General features: G+C 40.0%; 1 protein-coding gene across 19 annotated transcripts in view; it reads right to left on the reverse strand.

Annotated features, from left to right (window-relative positions):
- CTNND1 (catenin delta 1) overlaps positions 1-18,029 on the reverse strand; it is a 59,780-nt gene extending 41,751 nt beyond the window's left edge. For 5 of the 19 annotated variants that reach the window (XM_058305400.2, XM_004471048.5, XM_023592436.3 and 2 more), the window contains exon 1: positions 17,770-18,007. The gene's annotated coding sequence lies outside the window, so the exon portion shown is untranslated. Of the gene's footprint in view, positions 1-15,720; positions 16,009-17,696 lie in introns of those variants that run through there. The other 14 variants (XM_058305406.2, XM_058305401.2, XM_012530059.4 and 11 more) reach the window with 11 other exon arrangements.
- Positions 18,030-21,923: the final 3,894 nt, after the last annotated feature.

A 21,923-nucleotide genomic window follows, 5' to 3' on the forward strand; every position in this document is an offset into this window, starting at 1 on the left:
AATGGTTTTTTGCTTTCTACATACCCAACCCTAAACTATTTACTGTTTGTATATCATTCTGTCAACCCATTAATAAAGTAGTAGCTTAATTAAAAAAAAAAAAAAAGAATATAGAATATGAAATCAGACTGAGTTCAAATTCCAGTTCCAATGCTTAGCCATATGACTTTGGCAAATTACAACGTAATCACTCTAAAACTCAGTTTTCTTTCCTATAAAACGGGGAAATAAAAATATATAAGGTGGTTGTGATGATTAAATGACAGTCCATATAAAGTGCTTAGAAAAATGTCTTGATGCATGTTACTACTATAAATATTACTACAAAAAGCTAGCACAAAGGACTAGAGTTTTGACATTGTGGGAAGGCTCTTGAATAAACAGATGTAGTCTCGTGCTCCTCTCTCCCATTTCCTCAGCCCGGTAAACTACAAGCCCTATAAACTACTCCTTTACACTCGTGAAAGGAAAAACAAAATTCCAGACCAGGGGTCAAAAGACTGGGGTTTAAGTCCTGGATCCACCAAAAGCCAGCTGGGAGACCTTACTGCAAAAAGAGGAAATTTTTTTTCCTGAGACAGAGAACTCTGAACTCACCAAAAGTCTTTGGGTTCTTGAGAGAGAATTTCTATCTTCCATAGCCAGCCCCAAAGGCCTCCTCCTTTCTTCCAATTTTTTCATTATAAAATCAAAACCAATATCACAAATATACAGTCTCCCTATAAAAGAACCGATAGGCAAAACTCCATTTCTATATCATTGTGGGATTTCAAATAGCTTTTCTAAAAGTGCACTGAGCCTCCTACTGAGGAGTACTACACCAATCAATAAAACATCATACCTGAAACACCATAAACATGAGTCCTATAGGTACCTAAATGTTCCTCCAAAATGCCTTTTGTCTTAACTGATGTTTATCCCAAAATTTAAAGCAATTATTCCTGTTCAACTCCTTATACACAGAAAATTTTCATTCCATTTCTAAACCAAAGGTTGTGTCAATAGCTTTTCTGTGGCTGCTTATCACAAGGAGTGCTTGAAGCAGAGTCCAAAGTCTAAGCACTTCACCCCTCCCCTCCCCCCCCACTTGATGTTCTGCTGTCTAAAGCTCAGTCAGAACAATTCCAGTAACTTCTCCCTTCATTGGGAAGACTCACTTCCACTGGAATCCTCAAATTCCCAGACCTAATTCGCATAAAACCTAAAGAGAAGGCTGTGCTGACTTCATAATCTCATCTGAACTGAGAACTTCTGTGAGTCACAAAAGAATCATCCATTTGCACTATCAGCCACGTATATTCTGGAACTGGCCTCGATTTTGGTGTAGGCAGTTTCTCTGCTTCCTTGTGGATCATCTGCTTTTTGTCAGGCCTAGCTTCTCCATTTAAAGCAACAAAAATGCTGACTGAAGACGTCTTACAGGAAAGCAAGGCAAATTGGGTATCACTGTATCTACTATGAATTCCTCTGATAAGGAGTCTCTGGGCAAATTACCCTCCTCTTAGGAAAAAGTGATGCATAGTATTTTCGGAGTAAAGAAAGAATTTTAAAATAAACAAATAAAATTTTTTTAAAAATACGTGTTAAAAAGTTTGAGCAGGCAATCTCTATAGCTTCACAGAGCATCTTAAACTTTCTTCCGTTTTATAATCCTGACCCAAAGTTATTTGCCAAGATTTAGTTTTTACTGACTTAGCAAAAAATAAAAATAAAATATAAAAAACCACCACCACCACCATGACTTCCTCAATTCGGAAACCAGATGGAACATTCTTCTTGCTCTCTTTTCCCTTCCTAAGTATTACAGGAACCACCACCAACACCCCAAACCAAAACATACTAAAATGGCTAAATGCTGGGCTGACTTTGAAGCAAAGGAAGGGTGTGGTTCTCAGCTAGAGAGGGGGCCCAGAATGGAAAGGCTATGGAAAGAAACAAAACCTGCTTCTCCCTGGAGCATGCATGACACACACACAGGACTGGTCTAACGAGTCCTTCTGATCTCTCAGGCCAGGCTGCCTCTTTCTCCTCCCCCATTACCCACGTGTCTCTCCAAGGTCCTCCAGCAGGACAGATAACACTGAATTTTCTCTCAATCTTGAGAAAGACTGAGACACAGAGTTACTTACCTGAGTCCCAGTAGCAACCTTGCCAAAGACACCTCATCTAGCCTTATAAGGAGAAAGCAAGACTTTAGGGAAAGACCAATAAGGAAACAAAGATAAGAGGGAGGGGCAAAACTCGAGGGAGGTGTCTGGCTAGAGGAAGGGGAGAGGCCAAATGCCTTTCTCCTTCCTACTAGGAGAAAATGCCAGGGAGATCAGGTATACAATAGAAAATGAGAAAAATCTAAACAAAATGGGCAAGTACTATACAGTTTAACTCATGTCATAAAACAGAAATTCTAAAAATAACTAGGCCACCTTATACCCCTTCCTACCCTGGACTGGGGGAAAAAATCATGGAAAAGAAGCTTTACCTTAGGGTTTACTAGAGGTTACCCAACTGTTTGGGCTCACATTCCTTTTAAAAAGAAGCGGCTATTCATCAAACCCCCTTAGTTTCTTTCTATGGCACTCTCCCGAACTCTTTGCCCATCATTTGAAGATAACTTAGAAAAGTTGAAAGCATGTAACTGAGTCATATTAACTCAGTCCCACTTCCTCAAACAGACCAAAAAGAATTCTCTATTAGACTGAGTTTGGGCACAAGCAACAAAGAGAAGGTGTGAAGAAATCAATCAGACCCCATTTCAACTACAGGAGAGACAGCTGAAAGTGTTTCTTTCTGAAAAAAAATACAAGTAAAAAATCCAACCTTAAAAGGGGAAGGAAAGTTGGGAATTATGAATTATTGATCTCCCCCTATAAATTATCAAACATAATCCTCTCCTATGAGCTAATGTTGACCCTTTTTTATAGATGAGTAAACTGTACATCAAGTATTTAGTATCTTGCCTAAGGTCATATAGCTAACTAGAAAGCAGTGGAAATGCATCAGTTCCACTCCAAGTCTATGTTTCTTCTCCTTGATACAGTGAAATGAGTATGAACTCTCCATCCTTCCTGTGGTCAAAAGTCATCCTAACTCAGAGAATTTGACTCAAAGTAAACTTGAGGGGTGGCGGCAAATAGAGGGGATGGAGTGGAACCAGGTAGACCTTTGGGTCTGGACCTTCACATTAAGGAGTAAAAGTAGCTTACAATCTGCCTCAGATGTCCCCTTTCATAAGGAACAAATATGGAGCAGGGAAGGTACTAGGAACAAAAGGTAGTACTTTGCACAAATCACCTCCCTCTCCACTGGCAAGTCTGCTACAGAAATCTAGATTCATGTCACATTCTCTGATCACAAACACATATACCTACCCCAGGAAAGAAAATATAATCATGAATCCATATTCTCATTTTTAATCCGTATTTTAAAAAAAACAAAAGCAGAGATCAGAGTTGGGGTGGGAAATAGAAGGAACTAGAAGGAGGGAAGATTGTGCTAGCCAGCATCAGAACAGAGGGGAGGGATTGTTCTAGCGGTATGTTAGCAATCTGCCTCTGGGGCAGCTGTCCTCCTGAGCAATCAAAGGCGGGTTTGTGTGTGTGCTCAGGGACTAGCCAGCTTGGCAAGAAATTGAGAACTCGGCCACCCAATCCGCAAAGTGAGAAGAGATGTCTGTTTCACAGCTGGGATGGAGGGCAGAGAAAATACAAAACAAGGGAGAAGGGGGGATGGGGAGGGCTGGGAGTGCTACAGGTGCCACTTCAGTCTAGACATAGGAATAAAATCCCAGGAAACTACCAACCATCTCCTTGTACTAACATTTGAGAACTGCTAGTACCTCCCAATACAGAAATCAAAGATTGGGTAGGTTTCTCCTGCTCTGTAGGTAGCAGGGTGTCAATTAGTAAGATGAGACCTAAAATCCAGGGCTCAGCGTTGCCTATTTCTTTTTGTCCCATTTAGTTGTCCCCATGAAGGTATGTGCAGTATATACAATGAATAAACATTAATATAGACCTCCTTCTGAAATCCCTTTAATTAAACCTCAGAGATCCATAAATAACAACAGCAAACAAAATTCAGTGAGATTTCCAATGCTAAGAGATCGAGGCCATTTATATAACTCAAGTGCTAAGGCGCAAAAGGCCACAGTAAGAATTCACACTCTCCTTAATCCCTCAGAATAGCTAGATGCGCTGAAACCCATTGCATACACAAAGACTGCTCTCTTCTCAGTAGAGCTCTGTAGCAGAGCTGCTCTCCAGGGACAAAGAGATTTCACAGGAGAACCACAAAGACATCACCCCTCTCCGTTCCCCCACTCCCAGCTTTCTCACTTCCTGTCAGTAGCACCAGACCACAGTCTCCCAGAAACAAACAAACACAAAGTGCTGGATTCTGGGCTGCAGGCCAACAGCATTCCAGGGCATCCTGTCTACCAATCACCAGCCAGAGCTCCCACTTTGCCCCGCTCAGCTCCTTATCATGTTCAGGGGAAAACAACCCTCCTCCCTGCCCCAAGCCAACATTACATAGGACAAAGCTCAGGCCTTTAACAATCAGCAGAAAGATATTGTGTGTGGATCTAAGAGTTTGGAGGGGCTGAGGGGATTTTTAAGATTCTTACTCGGCAAGTATCTTTAGTTTGGAGACACGGCACTGGCTATTTTAAAGCTACTGATGCTGTTACATTCAGTTCAGCTACTTGTGATACATCGCCAAGAAAGCTTCATCATGGCAATCTGGCCAAGAAAGCTTCATCATGGCAATCTGATCACCAACCTGAATTCAACCAATGGAAAAGTCCCACCTCGAGAACTACTTTAGGATAACTCTCTGTCACCTCTATCACCCATTTCCAGTTTTCAAAGTCTATCCTCTTTTCTCCACAAGCATAAAGTTGACTCCTAAGGCCTCACAGAGAACAAACAAAGGCAGCAGACTCCACCCTACAAAGAGACACACCAGCACCAGCTTATCAGGTCTGGGAGCAAAGTTCCCTGCTGTCCCTAGAGAAAGAGAAGAGAACCACTAGGAATTGCAGAGTAGCTTTGGTGGCAAAGAGGTCAAGACAACAACCTCAGCTTTTCCTGCTTCTATACTTCAGCCCCTGAACCCAAAAGCAGATCAAGAGCTGAAGATCTGGAACCCAGGCAGCAAAGAATGCCTCCCTTCCAAATAAGAGTCTTCAGCTGACTCCAAGAATGGGAGATATAATAAATTTTTCTATTATCTTGTACAAGCCCACTGGAAGTTACCCTCTAACCCCAGAAGCACAGAAGCAGATAGAAGCTAAATTCTATTAGTCAGATTCTTGAAATCCAAAGTGACTTGCCCAAAGGGCTTAATTCCTTGTCCATAAAACTGCACAAGGTTCAGCACAGAGTTCTCCAACTAGGGTACATTCCAGGCAACTAGCTAATATGTTATCCTTTCTCATCTTTTGTCCTCACTTTCTTTCTCCTTCTTATTTGATAAGCTTAGACCTACCAAAAGTACTCCAGGCTGAACCTTGATGTAGGCAGCAAAGGATACAGAAGTCTGAAACAGCACAACTTGGAAACAATCAGTCCATATCTGGATCTGATATAAACAGGTGGAAGTGGGTAAGACAGGAATAAACAAAATAAGGCTGAATAGAGAAGCGAATGTTTAACACAGTGTTTCAAATCAAAACTTCAAGAGCAAGGCCTAGTCACTGCAGACTCTATTATGCAAGTTCATGAAAACAATAGTTTAAGACGTTTTATCCAGCACCAAATCAGATTAACTCCTCTTCTCTCTCAAGAATATCTGAAAACTTAAAATTGGTATGCAATTCTCCCTCATTCATAGCCCAGCTCAAATAAATCAATTAAGTGCAGTGTGCAGGGCAGATACACAAAAAGATATACAAAAAGATGAAAATAGTGGAGTTTAGTAGGGAAAAGTTTTCTGAGACATTTGGAAAAAAAAAAAAAAAAAGAGGGTTGTAGAAGGCACTAAACGCATCCCTATCAATGTTGCTCCTGCTCCAAAAGGATGTCTGCCAGTTTTCCTGCCTCAAATTGAGCAGGTAGACAGAAAGGGAGTGCTGACGCAGAAATATAGTCACCCTGGTATGTGAGGGTGGCAGAGACACGAGTAGAGCCAATCAGTTACAATTCACCATGACTTCACCAGATGTCCTGGTTCTAATTGTATCTCTGTCTATTTGCAGAGACATATTTAGAAAACTCAAGCAAAGGAATAACGAACGGGAAAGGAGAAACTCACTGGAGGGACCCATGGTTGGAAAAGCATGAGTCTGCTTTGCTATCTAAGAAAGAATTAGAGGGAAGGATGTCAGAAAAAGAATGTGACTGGGAAAGGTTTAACTACATTCCAACTAGTCAACATCCCATGTAGTATTAAGGGTGCCTGAGAATCCAATTCCACTAATAAGAGTTGCTGGGACTCTGCTAACACACATTCAATTCGTCCTCAAACCCTCAATCTCCATTCCCTACTCTCAACCACTCTGAAAAAAAGCATAACTAAGATGGCTTTATGAAGGCACCAGCTGTTTCCACCACTTTCCTCCCCCACTCAAGAGACCACAGTTGAAATTCACATCAAACACAATACAACTGACTGGTCAGTAGTAGGAAAAAGCCTGGACTAAAATAGCAGGAAGAGTGCCAACTGGCCCCGCTTAGAAGGTATGCTTTCTTGGCTTGGTTTAAAAATAAGAAACCTTTGTCATTCCCTCCCCTGTGTCCAATAAATGTTCACCTTTCTCCAACCTACCTCCCCCTCAGTACCCAAGTTTTCAGTTTCTTCCCTACTACCCCCTGATCTGTTTTCAAATGTCAGGGAATACTGGGGAGGTGTGTAAGGTTAAGTGTAAGATCTCTGGTAGATTAGAAGGCTTCCTGGACTCCAACAGCCAAACTTAATACAGGTGCTCCATAAGGACAAGAAGACAAGAACCCACACGGCAGGAGTCTCTGATGTTTCAAGTAAGGAGAGAAGGATGCGAATGTTATGTGGCCACACTTTTTTTTCAGGAGGTACCAGGGATTGAACCCAGGAACTTGTACATGAGGAGCAGGCACTCAACAACTGAGCTACATCTGCTCCTCAATGAGAGAGATGGTTTTGTTTGTTTTGTTTTTGTTTTTCGGAGGTATGAGGGATGGAACCTAGGACCTCACACATGGGAAACAGACATCAATCACTTGAGCTACATCCACACTCCCCTCTGCAGCCACACTTGACCACTGACAGTAACAGGATTTCCCAAGTCATGATAACTAGTTAAGAGTGCTAATATAACCAGCCCCTCCTCCACCCATATCCCAAATTGGCCAGAGTTAGCCAAGGAGGAAGGGAAGGAAGCCAGTACTTCCTTTTCAGACAGGAAATGACATTGGCCCTTCCTGTCAAGTTTTAAACAAATTGTCCAGCTGAGTTTCAATGCTAACATCCTCTCCTGAATCTGCTCCACAAATTCAAAATGGAGAAGGGAAAAGGAGATACATTCTAAAAGTTTCGCATCCCCTAATAGGGAAGTCCTTCATACTACGCTAAGTGCTAGTATAACCCCCAAATCAGGCAGTGACATCTGTAATTCCAAAACAATACAGAATATAGAGGCAGAAAAAGTCACTTCAAATTAGCCACCTTTTCAACATGTCTACTACCATGGACTACTCTTCTCTATGTTTTATACTAATTAAAATAACCATCCACTTGAGAAATCACAAACCTATGGAGCTTAACTCAAATGTTCAAGTTTTATAGTCCTCAAACCTGACTGATCAGAATAACCTGGGGAGATTTAAAAAATAAAAAATAAAAAAAATACAGTCTCCCAAATCCACCTCCCTGTTCCCCTACACCTCAATCTCCGGTGAGGAAGTCTGAGAATCCCTGTTGTTAAAAAGCCCTCAAAAAAAATAAAATAAATTAAAAGCCCTCAAAGTGGTTCTTTTTGTGTTTGTGTGTGTGTGTGTGTGTTTTATTTCAAAGTGATTCTGATAGTGTCGAGAACTATTGTACTGACCTCTTTCACTGACATCCCTCTGACCACCCCATTCCTTGCAAGAAAGATACTAGTTACAAAATACATGATCTGAGCATGTTTTACTGCTCACCAAACAGCTTAGTTTTTCATTCAGTCTGGATTAGAGGTTCTTTGAAAGCATGCATATAAATATGAGGATGACTGGAATTACATAGTACTAAATTCTATATTCTAGACTCAGACCCTCTAAAAGAAATTACCAAAGCACTGCAGAGAACTGTATCACATGTCAGCACTGTCTTCTTTGGTATCCTGATTGTTACATTGAAGCATATCCTTATTTACACTGCAGATTAGATGACCAGATTAATTTTTAAAACATCAGAGTTAAATTTTCCTCTAAGGAACAAAAAGCTGTACCAAATTTTCAAACTGATTCCATATTGTCCCCCAAAAACTCAAAATTTAGCATTTAAGTCTCTAGATAATTCTAGCTCAATATAATAGAAATAATCAGAAACTCTGGATTCAAGTGTTAACTGACACTTATCTAAGCGATTCACTTTAACTTCAAGTTTGAGAAAGAGAAAATGAATAGCGAAATGTCTGTAGAAGAACCATAAAGAGATATATTTCCACAAGGAAGCATACATCACTGAAGGTTTAGGAAAGAATGGCATTAAGACATGCTCTCGAGATAACTACAAATACCCCAACCCCATCTATAAATGGTGAAGTAATACACATAAAACACTCATTTAAAGCAACTTCAAAATTTTGGGGTATCTGTCATTGACTGGACTATTTCCTATGCAAGATGATACAATTACCTGACCAAAAAGAGAAGAGGTTGAAAGGAAAAAAATATATTTCCTGATATAAGTCATCTCCCAAGGACAATATTAAGCAGCCAGATGACAACAAGGTAGGTCTACTTAAAGGGAAGAACAGAGGGTAACCAGGTACAGTTTCAAGACTAAAGTCCAAAGTAAGAAAGAAAGTAGGAGACAAAGAGACTCTTTCACTGAGGGACAAGAGTAACTAAACCAGAAGTCATGAGTGACAAAGTAAGAGTGGATGATTCAAGACACAAGTACTCTGGTAATCAAATATCCTTTTGCATTCCCATAAGGGGCTGCCATTGAGCATCAATCATTAAATAACTGGTGCTTCTTCCTCAACCCCAACCAAAGTCATCCAGGCCAAGAGTTTCAGTATATGCTTTAATAACCCCTACTTCCTAACATACACATGGAAAAGGAAAACAGTAACACACACTCAGTTATCATGGTTGATCATCTCCCTGGAAGTACATGACAGAATATAGATAAGGTAACCTACAAACCAGTTGCCGAAACGTAAATCCCAAAATTAAAGCTTTGGGGAAGCAATAGTTCTTTAGTCAAATGAGCAACAGGAAATGAAGCAGTGAAGCACAACAGTTGGTCAAAAGCATGTAAACCAAACCAACAAATGTTGTACTCAAAAGAAAATTATGGGAAGCGGATGTGGCTCAAGCAATTGGGCTCCCGTCTACCACATAGGTCCAGGATTCAATTCCTGGGGCTTCCTGGTGAAGGCGAGCTGGCCCACATGGAGTGCTGGCCCATGCAGGAGTGCTGACCCGCGCAGAGAGCTGGCACAGCAAGCTGACGCAACAAAGAGACACAGAGGAGGGACAACGAGAGACACAGCACACCAGGGAGCTGGGGTGGTACAAGATGTAGAGCACCTCTCTCCCACCCTGGGAGGTCCCAGGATTGGTTCCTGGTGCCACCTAAAGAGAAGACAACAAGCAGACACAGAAGAACACACAGTGAATGGACAGAGAGATCAGACGGTGAGCACAAAACAACAAAGGGGAGGGGGGAAGATGGGGAGATTTTTTTTTTTAATCAAAAGTAAATTATACACAGTCTAGGCTGTCACTCCTCTTTATTGATAGAAGGTTCACTCTGTAGATTAGAAGGTGGAGAAATGTTTCTCCAGGGCTGAAAATTTTCCATCTCATCTCATTCCCCAAACACAAAAAGCTTATACCAAGTAGTTGCCTACTATTTTTCTCATTTCCCAAGACAAGGTCATCAACCTATGCAGTCTATTATGCAAATTACTTGCTGACTATATGCACATGAAATTTCTGCAGTGGGGAAAACAATGGATGTTGGTCAGGTGCTATCAATCCCTTTTTAAGATACACAAGAAATTGGTAACAGCTGTTCTCTCTGGGGTCTGACGTGAAGAAGAGACTTTTCTTTGTACTTGCACACAACAAGGCCCTACATTATCCCATTTCCCTCTCTCTCCCCACCCAATACACATCACGGACCCCAGAGGTTCCTACTTTATTCCCACCTCCCAAGGTCACTGGAAACAACCAGCCTCAGGGCCTTTGCACTTCCTACTCCTTCTCATTTGCATATTATTAAATCCCCTATTTCTTTTAGGTCTCTATCAACTTTACCTTCTTAGTGAGACAGTCTTCCCTTACCTCTCTATATATAATAACCTCATTCCCACCCAGCATTACCTTCCATTCTCCTGATTCTATTTATTTTTTCTGAAAAGCATTATCACATTCTAACAAACTATGTATGTACTTGGTTATTTATTATTTGTCTCTTCCAACTAGAATATAAACTCTGTGAGGACAAGTATTAGGTCTGTTTGGTTTATTGTTGCACTCCAGTGTGCATTGCACACTGCAGGCGAACAGATTCTGAATGAAGATGTCTTGTTTTTCAATGAAAACAAAAAGTTAAATTTTAGAATTTGATCAATTTTGTCTCAGTTTTTTCCTATACTTTTTTTTAAATTGTAATCTTAGGAATATGAATTAGGGTCTACAGTAGCCTTATCTGCTAGTTTGATTCTAATCCTTGGCAGAGTCAACATTCAAGGCCAACTATGCCCTCGTTTACAAAACAGTCAATGGAGAGCAGAACAGAGAGGTTACAGAACTTCCCCCATTCCAACAAAGAAGCAGTGGAAAGAAATCAGATTGGCACCTATTTCTCTTTTAAAATAGACCATTCTATTTTAAAAGTGGTGCTGAATATACACAAACTACTTCATTTCAATGAGACTCACTTCACTGCAATGGAATAGGAACTACAGGTACTTTGATAAAAGGCACTGAAAGAATGACCTAGTTTCTATAACAATGTCTTATACCTTCAACTATCAGAATATATTTTGGTTTCTTAAAATGTAAGTTCTCTAAAACAAAAATGTGTTCGCTCCACAAAGAGACCTCCCAAAGTGCTACTGCATTCCAATACAGAACATGGGGAAGGAAGCACATACACTAATGACCATTTACTCTAGGGAAAGTAAATTTATTTTGCTCTACTATTAATTGAACAGAAAGTAAATAACTGTTAGTAAATGTGGATGAGGTCGGAAAAAGACAAAAACTAATCTGAATTACTAAAATATATCATTCTTCTTACTAGAAGAGTCATTCTTAGATTACAACTGTTATAATCCTAATCTAGATTTAAGTGAAATAAACCAGAAGCAGTATCCTAATACTTCTACCTTTAGCACATGAGTACCATTTATTCTAAAATTAGAATCTGAAACGTTTTCTATATGAAGTGTTAGGGAGACACATGGCCCACTGGATGGAACGTGGGAGAGTGTGGGCTGTGGTGTGGACCATTGACCATGAGGTGCAGGGTGCGCTGAGATGTATTCACCAGGTGCAGTGAATGTCTCATGATGATGGAGGAGATTGTTGCTATGGGGGGAGGAATGGGGTGCGGGGGTTGGGGGGTATATGGGGACCTAATATTTTTTGGGTGTAATATTAAAAAAATAAAGACCAAAAAAAGTGTTAGGGAGACAAAGCGATGCCCAGGAAGACACAAACCTAAGACAAAAAAAGGATAAGGAAGGCCAAGAGCAAAGGGAGACACCACAGAGAACAGGCAAGCATACAAAACTGAGAAAATGTAGAAGAATCAATAGGGGCAAATGTGAGTTAAAAAAAAAAAAAAAATGGAGGGGAGCCGGGTAGAGGAGTCTACAGTAGAAGCTATGGAGTACCAATAGAAAGTAGTTTCAATACTGTTCAGAACACTAGTTTCATGGGTTATTTAGTATAAAGGAAGGGAGGGAGGAAAAAAGAAGAAATATCTTAGGCCAGGAGAAATCTACAAGTGTCTAGCAAGACAGCATTTTACACACACCTATTTCCCACAGGTCACAGTTTAGCTTTTCCACATATGACAGCACACCACTTTCTTAGAAGCAGCTCCCCTTCTCACAGGGAGCATTCAAGAACTCAAAATTTGTTCAGTTGTACAAATATCCATAAATAAGGGCTACAAATATAGAATGAGGTTTCCTGAACACAAAAGAGAGAAGCTTATTTCAAGAAAAGGAACAACAAAGATTGCCTTATTTCTATAACTCTTTCTTCTACAACTATTCATAACTGAATGTTATCCTACAAAATCCTGCTTAGATAAGTGAAATTTGAGGTAAAGAATCCAGTCCAAAATCAAGATTTATAAACCCAAAGTCTTTTCAATCCATTCTCTGAATGAATTAAAGAAAGTTTACCCTTAAATGCTAAAGTTCTGTTTCTTATAGATAGAAAAATGTGGCAGAAACTTCTATTGCTGCTGTTGTTTTATTCCCCTAAAGGATAGGATCAAAGTCTCTAAAGTACTGTAAAATATTCAAGCCTTGCTACCTGTTTATCCTCCCCCTTCCTCCACTCACACACACACCTCACTTTATAAAGTCATCCATTCCCACACCACCCTTATTTTGGACATCCTTGCCCACACAACTCCTTAATGTTACCTACTACGAAAGACACTTTTTTCCCATTAAAAAAAAGTTAGCTTATATCCATCTAAGAACCCCACTTATTCTGTAATATAAGCATCTATATTTCATGTTTTTAGAGACTTTAAGGGTATTTAGTCCAAATGGCAAATGATGTTTGAATTCACTGAAAGCACTCTAACAGCTATAAGGTATTACTATGAACTAGGCACTCTTCTATGATTTTTACATATATTAAATCACTTAATCATTACAACAATCCCATGAGATGGGTTGATATTACAATCCCCATTTTACGGATAAGGAGACCAAGACAGAACAATTCAACAATTTATCCAAAGTTACACAGCTAGTGAATGGCAGAGCAACATCCAAACCCAGGCAGTCTGAGTCCAGAATCCCTGTTTTTAACCACTTAATTGTATAAGCTTATTCAGAGCCCTGCCTCTCCATACATTTGTGGAACTCTCAGTTTGGAAATTCCCCATTTGGTCAGTGCACTGATCAAAAAAATATAGAATAAAAAAGCATATGTGTCCAAATGTTAACAAGTGATATCTAGGTGAATGAAGAAGTTGTGCTATTTTAGTAACTTAAATGAAGCTTGAAATTTTTTCAAAACAAAAAGTTAAAAATTGCCTTTATCATCATATAATAGACCATGTTTGTGAAAGCAATGACCAAATTACCTATTACCTCTATGGACAGCAAAGGAGACTTTAAGGTAAGAAAACTCTTTGGGTCCGTATAATGTTTTCATCATATGCTCAATCTAAATTGCCCACATCACTGCAGTCAGCCTGGAGAAGAAGTGACCCTTAAAATGGGGAACACTATCCCTGAAGCAGAATAATTAAGTGTGAGCCCCATTCTCTGTGCTTAATATTTAATAATGAACAACAGAATTAAGGGAAATAAATTACTTCCAAAAAGCATATTATACAACAACACACCTAAATACAAATCACTCCATACCCTTATTTCCCCTTGATAGTTTCAACCAGAACAGTAGTTCTTCCTTTCATATAATCTCCCTGCCAGACTGTATCAGTACTCTATTGGAAATCTGGAAGGCAGCTGCATGTAAGCAGAGCAATTGCTATTTTCAGTTTCATGTGGCATTTAACCCCTTCTGCAAGGGAAGAGAACATGAAAGAATACATGTAGTTATACACATCCTACTTACCTACACTTCATTCTTTTAGGCAAGTTTTCTGTTACTATTCTAAGTTACCCATGAAAAATAATGCAGGTGCTTAAACTCATAAATTTCCCAATATACTTCATGACCAAAATCTCCTAAAGTTTCACAGCTGAAGCAGTGACAAAAAAAATACAATGACATCCAAACATAATTAATTTCCTTGAAACACTGACATTCACAACTAACCAGTCAAACTTTTTATACTTGTATTACCAGATGTAAAAACCAACAAAGAACTTTCCAACAAAGCTGAAAGCAACACTTCAGTGCTGCTGTCCCAATGTTCGGGGCAACCAGTTAACCTCCCTTATAAAATGACTACATATCAAGTTATCACTGGTTGAATGATCCGGTAGTATACTAACACCTTCCTATATTATGACATGAACTGACTAGGATCACCATTTTTCACAAAATTCTTTCCACCATTTCCCAGGAAGGAAAAAGGAATAAATTTAAACTTAAAATCTTCAATTATTTCCAGAAATTTTGCTTAAAAATGGAAAGGAAGAGATGCAGAAAAGGTTGAAACTACAGCCTTCAAGTTTCAAAATTACATTGAGATTTTATTCATCTATCTTGTTTTCTTCCTATTTTAACTGCATTTCAGACTTCCCCACAATCCCTCACTGATTCTCAAGTGCCTTATTTAACCAAGGCTTACTGAGGGCACCTCACTGTATACCAGACACTAAGGCGCTAAAAGGATAGAGTTAAGACAGCACCTACACTCAGGTAGCTCACAGTCTAGTGGGAAAGACAAAAGTAAACTATTACAATAAAATTTACCTGCTAGGTGGCAATATCATTCCAAACTACATATCTGAAAATTCACTGGAAAAAGAAATTTCACTCACAAGCAAATACAGTTTAGGTTATTTCCAGTAAGTTTAAGAAATAGGAAAGCAATGGCATGCATATGGGAACATCCCTGTTCTAAAGATTAAAATAACACTCATTCTAGTATATCCAGCTCCCCATGAGCTTTAAGGAAAACTCATCTTTCACATGCATTACCCCAACATGAGGGGAGGTATGGGGATTGTAAGTGAGGACCAACCCTGCCCAAGATGAAACACTCATGCCTCTAGCAAGGGCTCATTTTAGTTCTGGCTGTTTTTCTCATTCTCTCTAGAGAATGGCAATGTATTAGTGCTTAAGTCCATGGACTTTGTAGTTAGTCAGACCAGGATTTAGTCCCGGCCAAAGTCACTTACAATCAGTGAGATTTTCAGCATACCTCTTAGCTTTTCTGAGGCTCAGTTTCCTTAAAAACCAGTTGTTATGAGGAATTAGGTAAACAGTGCACATGAAATGCTTAGCACACAGTTAAAAGTGAGAGGGAGGGGAAATTACTAACAGGGGTCCACCAGGCACCAAAATAGAAAGCAATAAATTTTACAGAACTAATCATTTTGTTATTCCAATTGATAGTGATCTATGCTTAAATTATCTGCATCCATCCTATCTCACCCATCCCAGATAGCAACTACCTCATGAACCGAAGGCTGGATTATAATTACTTGGCGCTTTATATTTTTAAAATCTTCAATAGTGAGAGAACATGTTCCAGCCCTTCTAACTCTCCATAATTAGAACCCTAAGAAAGGCACTAGAACTCCATTCCCTCAAAAGGGATAGACACCTGGAACACAGACCTCACTTACATAACAAAGAAACCAACAGTACATAGGAACAAACACAGAGAAAAATATGCACAAGTCATACTTACTTGTCATTCTTTACCCCAAAACCAAAATAAGCAAACCAAAAAAATTAACAATGAAAGATTTACATATGTCCACCCCTTACTATATTTCCTGAACGATTTATTGGAGGTGAGGTAAAAGACAAATCTTCCATCACTCAAAACCACCAGTCAAAACAATGCCTTCAGTTTGTGGAAATGGTCCTGGACACTAGCTGGGATGCTCAGTGCAGCTACACAAAGCCCAGTATTTAAAGCCGGACCGGAATCATCACCACCCAGTCATCCAGAACCTATTTTCAAACTGCCTTTGTACTCCTTCAGATTCCCTCATCCCTCCCCCTAAAGGTTGAGTGGGAAACCGACACTCTGGCAGCAACAGGACCAACCTTTCAAAGATCCACTCAGGAAACCTCCTAGGCTGGAGTTAAGGCAGAGAGAACATGTGAAAATTTGGAAAGTCTTAAACAAGAACTATAGCCCAATAGACTGTGCATGTTCTCTTTTATCTTTCTTTTTAACTACGTGTGCTATAATTCTAAGATCGAGACATTAAAAATTTACTGTAGCCCTTGTATAAACTAAAGTAAAAAGAACAAAGTTCTGTTTCCTCCCGAAGTCACAAACTCACAAGGATACAATCATATTTCAAGAAATACTCTCATTTCTAGAAAATAAATTAAAGGAAGTGTTACAGTCTAAAAAAAATTGGCGGAGGAAAGGGGGTGGAATCAGGGATTATTAAAGATACATAACAGTTTAAAGCTAATGAGCAGTTTACACATTAAGGCCCATCTTGTTACAATTAGGGCAGTATCTATCCCAACTCTAATTTTCAAACTGATTCCCACTTTCAGAGGGAGGAGGAAGAAAACATCCCAGTTTTCTGCTACTGATGAATTGGGTATCTAGAATCTATCTTTGCAAGAATGTATTTGCAAAAACAAAACAAAACGAATCTTAAGATTAAATGTAAAATATGAAAGTGCAGTCATGGGTCTTCAGCTCTTACAGATTTCTGATTTTATGGTAAACTAACCAAACAAAACACTCACCTCTATAAAACAACTTCCAGTTTGGTTTTAAAATAATATCCCCATGAACTTCCTCAAACGCACTTTAAACACTAAAGTTCGTATTAGTGATTTCTCCTAACCTAATCTTACATAATCCATTTAGAAAGCATAAAGCTGAAAATACTTTCAGGTGTGTTGCCACTTTTACTCAGGTGAACTGAAAATAAAAAGCATGATTAGAAGTTCTTTATCCCTTTAAGTAGACAAACCAAAATGTTATCATATTTGCAGATTTAATGTACAACACGTCCATAAATCTTTGCTACAGAGGGTAGCTTTAAGAGAAAGAAGGGAATGGCAATTCAGTTAACAAGGATCCATTCGTTTTCTTTTATAAGGTAATGCAGGGAGGCTGTATCTCGGGAGATTGAGGCTCCCACCCACCGCACCTGGAAAAGTAAAAGAGGGATCCACCCAGAAACAACAGGGCTGAAACTGATCTGGGCCGTTCAAACTCTCCGGAGAAAAAAAATACCACCATTTAAGCAGCAAAGCTCCCTGCAACTTTCCATTTCCACAAATCCAACAATAAAAGTTAAAAGAAAAAAAGAAAAAAAAGTTTTCAAACGTATGAAGAACCATCTGCATAACTAGCTTCCGACCCGGACAAATTCCTTTCCCAGCCCACACGCAACATGCCAAAAAACCAACTTTTGGTTTGGGCTCTGAAAAAAGATTTATGTTCACTTACTCTAGAAAAAAAAAATCTAAAATCAATGAACACACCAAAATATACCCCTCTGAATCTATTTAGTTCCCTGAGAAGACTAGAAGTTTGCTTCTAGGTCTCATGTTTTACCTTATTAAAATATAATAAAATGCCAAAATTCCCCAAAGTACTGAAAAGTAGAAAGAAGAAATAATTGCTTAAAAGTCACCCGTCAGCATAGCAGACTCTCCCATTTTTAAATTTCCCCTAATTACCGTATGACAAAAATTCGACTGGTTTATCCTCCTTTGCTCGTCTGTACACACATTTTTTTTTAAAGGCACACACCTCAAATGTGGAGTTCTAAAAACCAATCCTTTAAGAAAAAAACGCAAGTCTTCGCCAACGTGCTGAGAAAGACAAATCCAGCAAGGCAGTTGATTTTTCGCCACCTCTTCCTCCTTTCAGGATCTTTCTTGCTCTTCTTTCTCTCTCTCCCTCTCTCTTTTTTTTTTCTCTTAGATTCAACACCTAAAATGGAAGTTGCACCCAGCCAAAGGCAAGGAAGCCTGGGTGGTGACAAACTGATCTGGCAGCCCTACCCCCTCACTTTCCTAAGTGATGTCAGCCCCTCCGAGCTTCCAATAGGAGCCAGGCATAAATCAGGGAACTGACCTTATCCAATAGGAAACTTTATTATAGGAAATTAAAAAAAAAAGACAGAGAGGAGGAGGAGAGAAAAACCGGGGGAAGTTTTATATATATTTATATTTAAAGCAGAGGCTTATACAATCTCCGAGGTATTACTGCAGAGCTGGGGGGGGGGGGGGGGGGTGTGTTGAGGGGGGCCAGGCTGAGGGAACAAGGGCATTTTACAATTCATGCCTAAGCCAGAGTTCTCTTTGATGGTGGAGTTTTCGCTCCCTCTCTTTTCTTTTCCGGGTGGAGAAAGAGAAAAGGGCTGATTTTTTGCCTGCTAGTGTTAGGTTTGTTGCTTTCTACCCTAAAGCATTTTCCCAAAAGAAGTCAGGAAAGGAAAAAGAAAGAAATCCTAGAAATAACTACTATGTGTTCACTGGGATGAGGGTGGAGAGAGGGGGCAGATGATGAGAGGTAAACTCAGTTTCACTGTTTTGATTTAATTGAATTAAGAGCTATTTAGAAAAACTAAATGTTTGGGCTAACAGTTTACTGATTTATTACCAAATTAAAATAACGTGGGCTTAAGGGGAAGGGTAAATGAATCCAATAATCACGCAATATATTAAGAGGAGATAACAGCTTGTGTAAAGAAAAGTAAGTCTTGCCTGAAAAAAACTTGATTTCCTTGTAAACTCCAAGTTGAAGATAATATAGTTCATGCATTCTCTTTTTACACCTAACCTGATTAAAGGAATGTAGAGGTATTCTTTTTCTGGGTTAAGTGATACCCTTAATATGTTCTTATGTTCTTAGACCTTTCAATCATGAAGAAGGTTTTTTTATATGCTTGACAAAGACTAGCATTTTATGGTCATTCAGTAATTATTAAATAATAATGATAAATTGAAGATTTCCTTTTTCTTTTTTACTGAAAATTCTAAAATTTATCCTGTGAACTGCTGCCAAATGAACCTTCATAAAGTTTTCATAATCTGGATAGTGATTAGAAGCATAGGTCTGCAGCAGACTGCCTGGCTTCAAAAAGCCCAGCTCTGTAAGTACAGTACACTTAAGTGACTTTGGACAAGTTATATAATCTCTCCAGGCCATTGTTTCCTTAAGTATAAAATGGGGATAATAACTGTAAATTAGTACACATCCAGTTCTTAAAACAATGTATGGCATAGAAACTCAATAAGAATGAATTATCATCATCAGTATCTATCCTGCCCAAAAGCATTCAATAGCTCAACACTGCCCAATAATAGCAACCATCTATCACAGTAGAGGCACTTTAGACTTATCTAACCTCTAAAATGCCACAGTGGAGATAATATCACCATCATTTTACAAATGAGAAAATCAAGGCTTATCAAGGTTAAGCAACTTGCCTAAGTTTATCTGCCTAAGAAGTGAACCCTTCATCAATCTAATTCCAAAACCCATCCTATATCTCGTTTTACTCTTCTCAGGATAAGGCCAAAATCCTCATCTGCTTTCAAGATTCTACATTTATTCAATAGCATTAAAGTAATACATTACTTCTGACCTTTCTTTACCTATCTAAACTGGAATTCTACTCCACAGCCTGAAAATGCTCTTCAAATCAGGCTAATCTAGTCATTATGTACCCCTCAGATTTAGCCTATAGTCTCATAGACCCTCATATTCGGTTTATAGTGGCCAATAAGGATTTCTCTCAGAAGTGCTGGAAGCTCAAACAAGCATCACAGTATTTGTTTGCTGGGCTTTAAACAAGAATGGAAATGAATAGCCGTTAACTCTAACCTAAGATTTTCTCCCATTACATTATCATACCTCCTACCTCTACTCCCCATCTATTCCTGGTCCTCCATAGCAAGTCCCAAAGCCAAAGATGATTGTCAAAGGGAAACAAACAGCACAAGTAATATTTGTTTTTGTTTTTTTTTAAAGATTTATTTATTATTTCTCTCCCCTTCCCCCACCCCCCACCCCGGTTGTCTGTCCTGTGTTTCTATTTGCTGTGTCTTTTTTGTCAGCTTCTGTTGTTGTCAGCGGCAAGGGATTCTGTGTTTCTTTTTGCTGCGTCATTTTGCTGCGTCAGCTCTCCGTGTGGGCGGCACCATTCCTGGGCAGGCTGCACATTTTTTTTCCGCTCTGGGCGGCTCTCCTTATGGGGCACAATCCTTGCACGTGGGCTCCCCTACGCAGGGGACACCCCTGTGTGGCAGGGCACTCCTTGCGTGCATCAGCACTCGCATGGGCCAGCTCCACACAGGTCAAGGAGACCCGGGGTTTGAACCACGGGCCTCCCATGTGGTAGACAGATGCCCTAACCACTGGGCCAAGTCCACCGCCCAAGTAATATTTGTTGATTCACTGGTTTCTAGATCAGAGACATATTCTAGAATATTCTAGGATTTTCAAGAGATGGATGGATTGGTCTTGTTTCCTTTGTTTGCAAGTATGTTGCCTTCCTTTTTCTTTCCCGTGTGTTTTCCTGTCTTCCACACCAGAAGAAAAGCTTCATGAAGGCATGGCCAGTATCTTTCTTGCTGATGGTATGTCCCCAGATATGAGCCTTTTATTTAGCAGCGGTTGAATAAGTCACTGAAGTCTCTCTGCTTACTAAATGTGTAATCATATTCACAGGCTAAGGGAAAAACTGTTTACACTCAGTTAACAGAAAACAAAAAAGACTAATTTCACATGGCTTCTTTTGAGCACCTGTGAGGTCCTTTCCTAAATGTCAAGGATAATAAGATAGACATGTTTCCCGCTCTTATAAAGCTTATATTCTAGGGTTAAATCTAAGAAGATTAATAAATAAGATGTCGGGAAGCAGACTTGGCCCAGTGGTTAGGGCGTCTCCCTACCACATGGGAGGTCCGCGGTTCAAACCCCGGGCCTCCCTGACCCGTGTGCAGCTGGCCCACGCGCAGTGCTGATGCACGCAAGGAGTGCCCTGCCACGCAGGGGTGTCCCCCGTGTAGGGGAGCCCCACGGGCAAGGAGTCCACCCCGTAAGGAGAGCCGCCCAGCGCGAAAGAAAGTTCAGCCTGCCCAGGATTGGCGCCGCACACACAGAGAGCTGACACAACAAGATGACGCAACAAAAAGAAACACAGATTCCCGTGCTGCTGACAACAACAGAAGCAAACAAAGATGCAGCAAATAGACACAGAGAACAGACAACCAGGGTGGGGGCAGGGAGAAATAAATAAATAAAATCTTTAAAAAATAATTAAATAAATAAATAAGATGTCAGATGAGTGCTATGCAGAGATCTAAAACAGACTGATGGTGGGAAGTTGATTTGGCTCAATGGACAGAGCATCCTTCTACCACATGGGAGGTCCAGGGTTCAAACCCAGGGCCTCCTGACCCGTGTGATGAGCTGGCCCACACGGAGTGCTGATGTGCGCAAGGAGTGCCATGTCATGCAGGGGTATCCCCCTGCATAAGTGCACCCCATAAGGTAAGCCACCTAGCGTGAAAAAAGTGCAGCCAGTCCAGGAGTGGTGCCACATACACGGAGAGCTGACTCAGCAAGATGACGCAACAAAAAGACACAGATTCCCAGTGCCACTGATAAGAATACAAAGACACACAGAAGAACACACAGCAAATGGACACAGAGAGCAGACAACGGGGGGGGGGGGGGGGGGCGGGGGGGAAGGGGAGAGAGAGAAATAAAAAATAAATCTTTTTAAAAAATAGAATAAAATAAAACAGATTGATGGGAAGTGGAGGATTTGGCTCAACTTACAGAGTGTCCACCTACCACATGGGAGATACAGGGTTCAAAACCAGGGCTTCCTGACCCGTGTGGTGAGCTGGTCCACATGAAGTGCTGATGTACACAAGGAGTACCCTGCC

This window comes from Dasypus novemcinctus, chromosome 10 (genome assembly GCF_030445035.2).
Source record: "Dasypus novemcinctus isolate mDasNov1 chromosome 10, mDasNov1.1.hap2, whole genome shotgun sequence".
Lineage (NCBI taxonomy): Eukaryota > Metazoa > Chordata > Mammalia > Cingulata > Dasypodidae > Dasypus > Dasypus novemcinctus.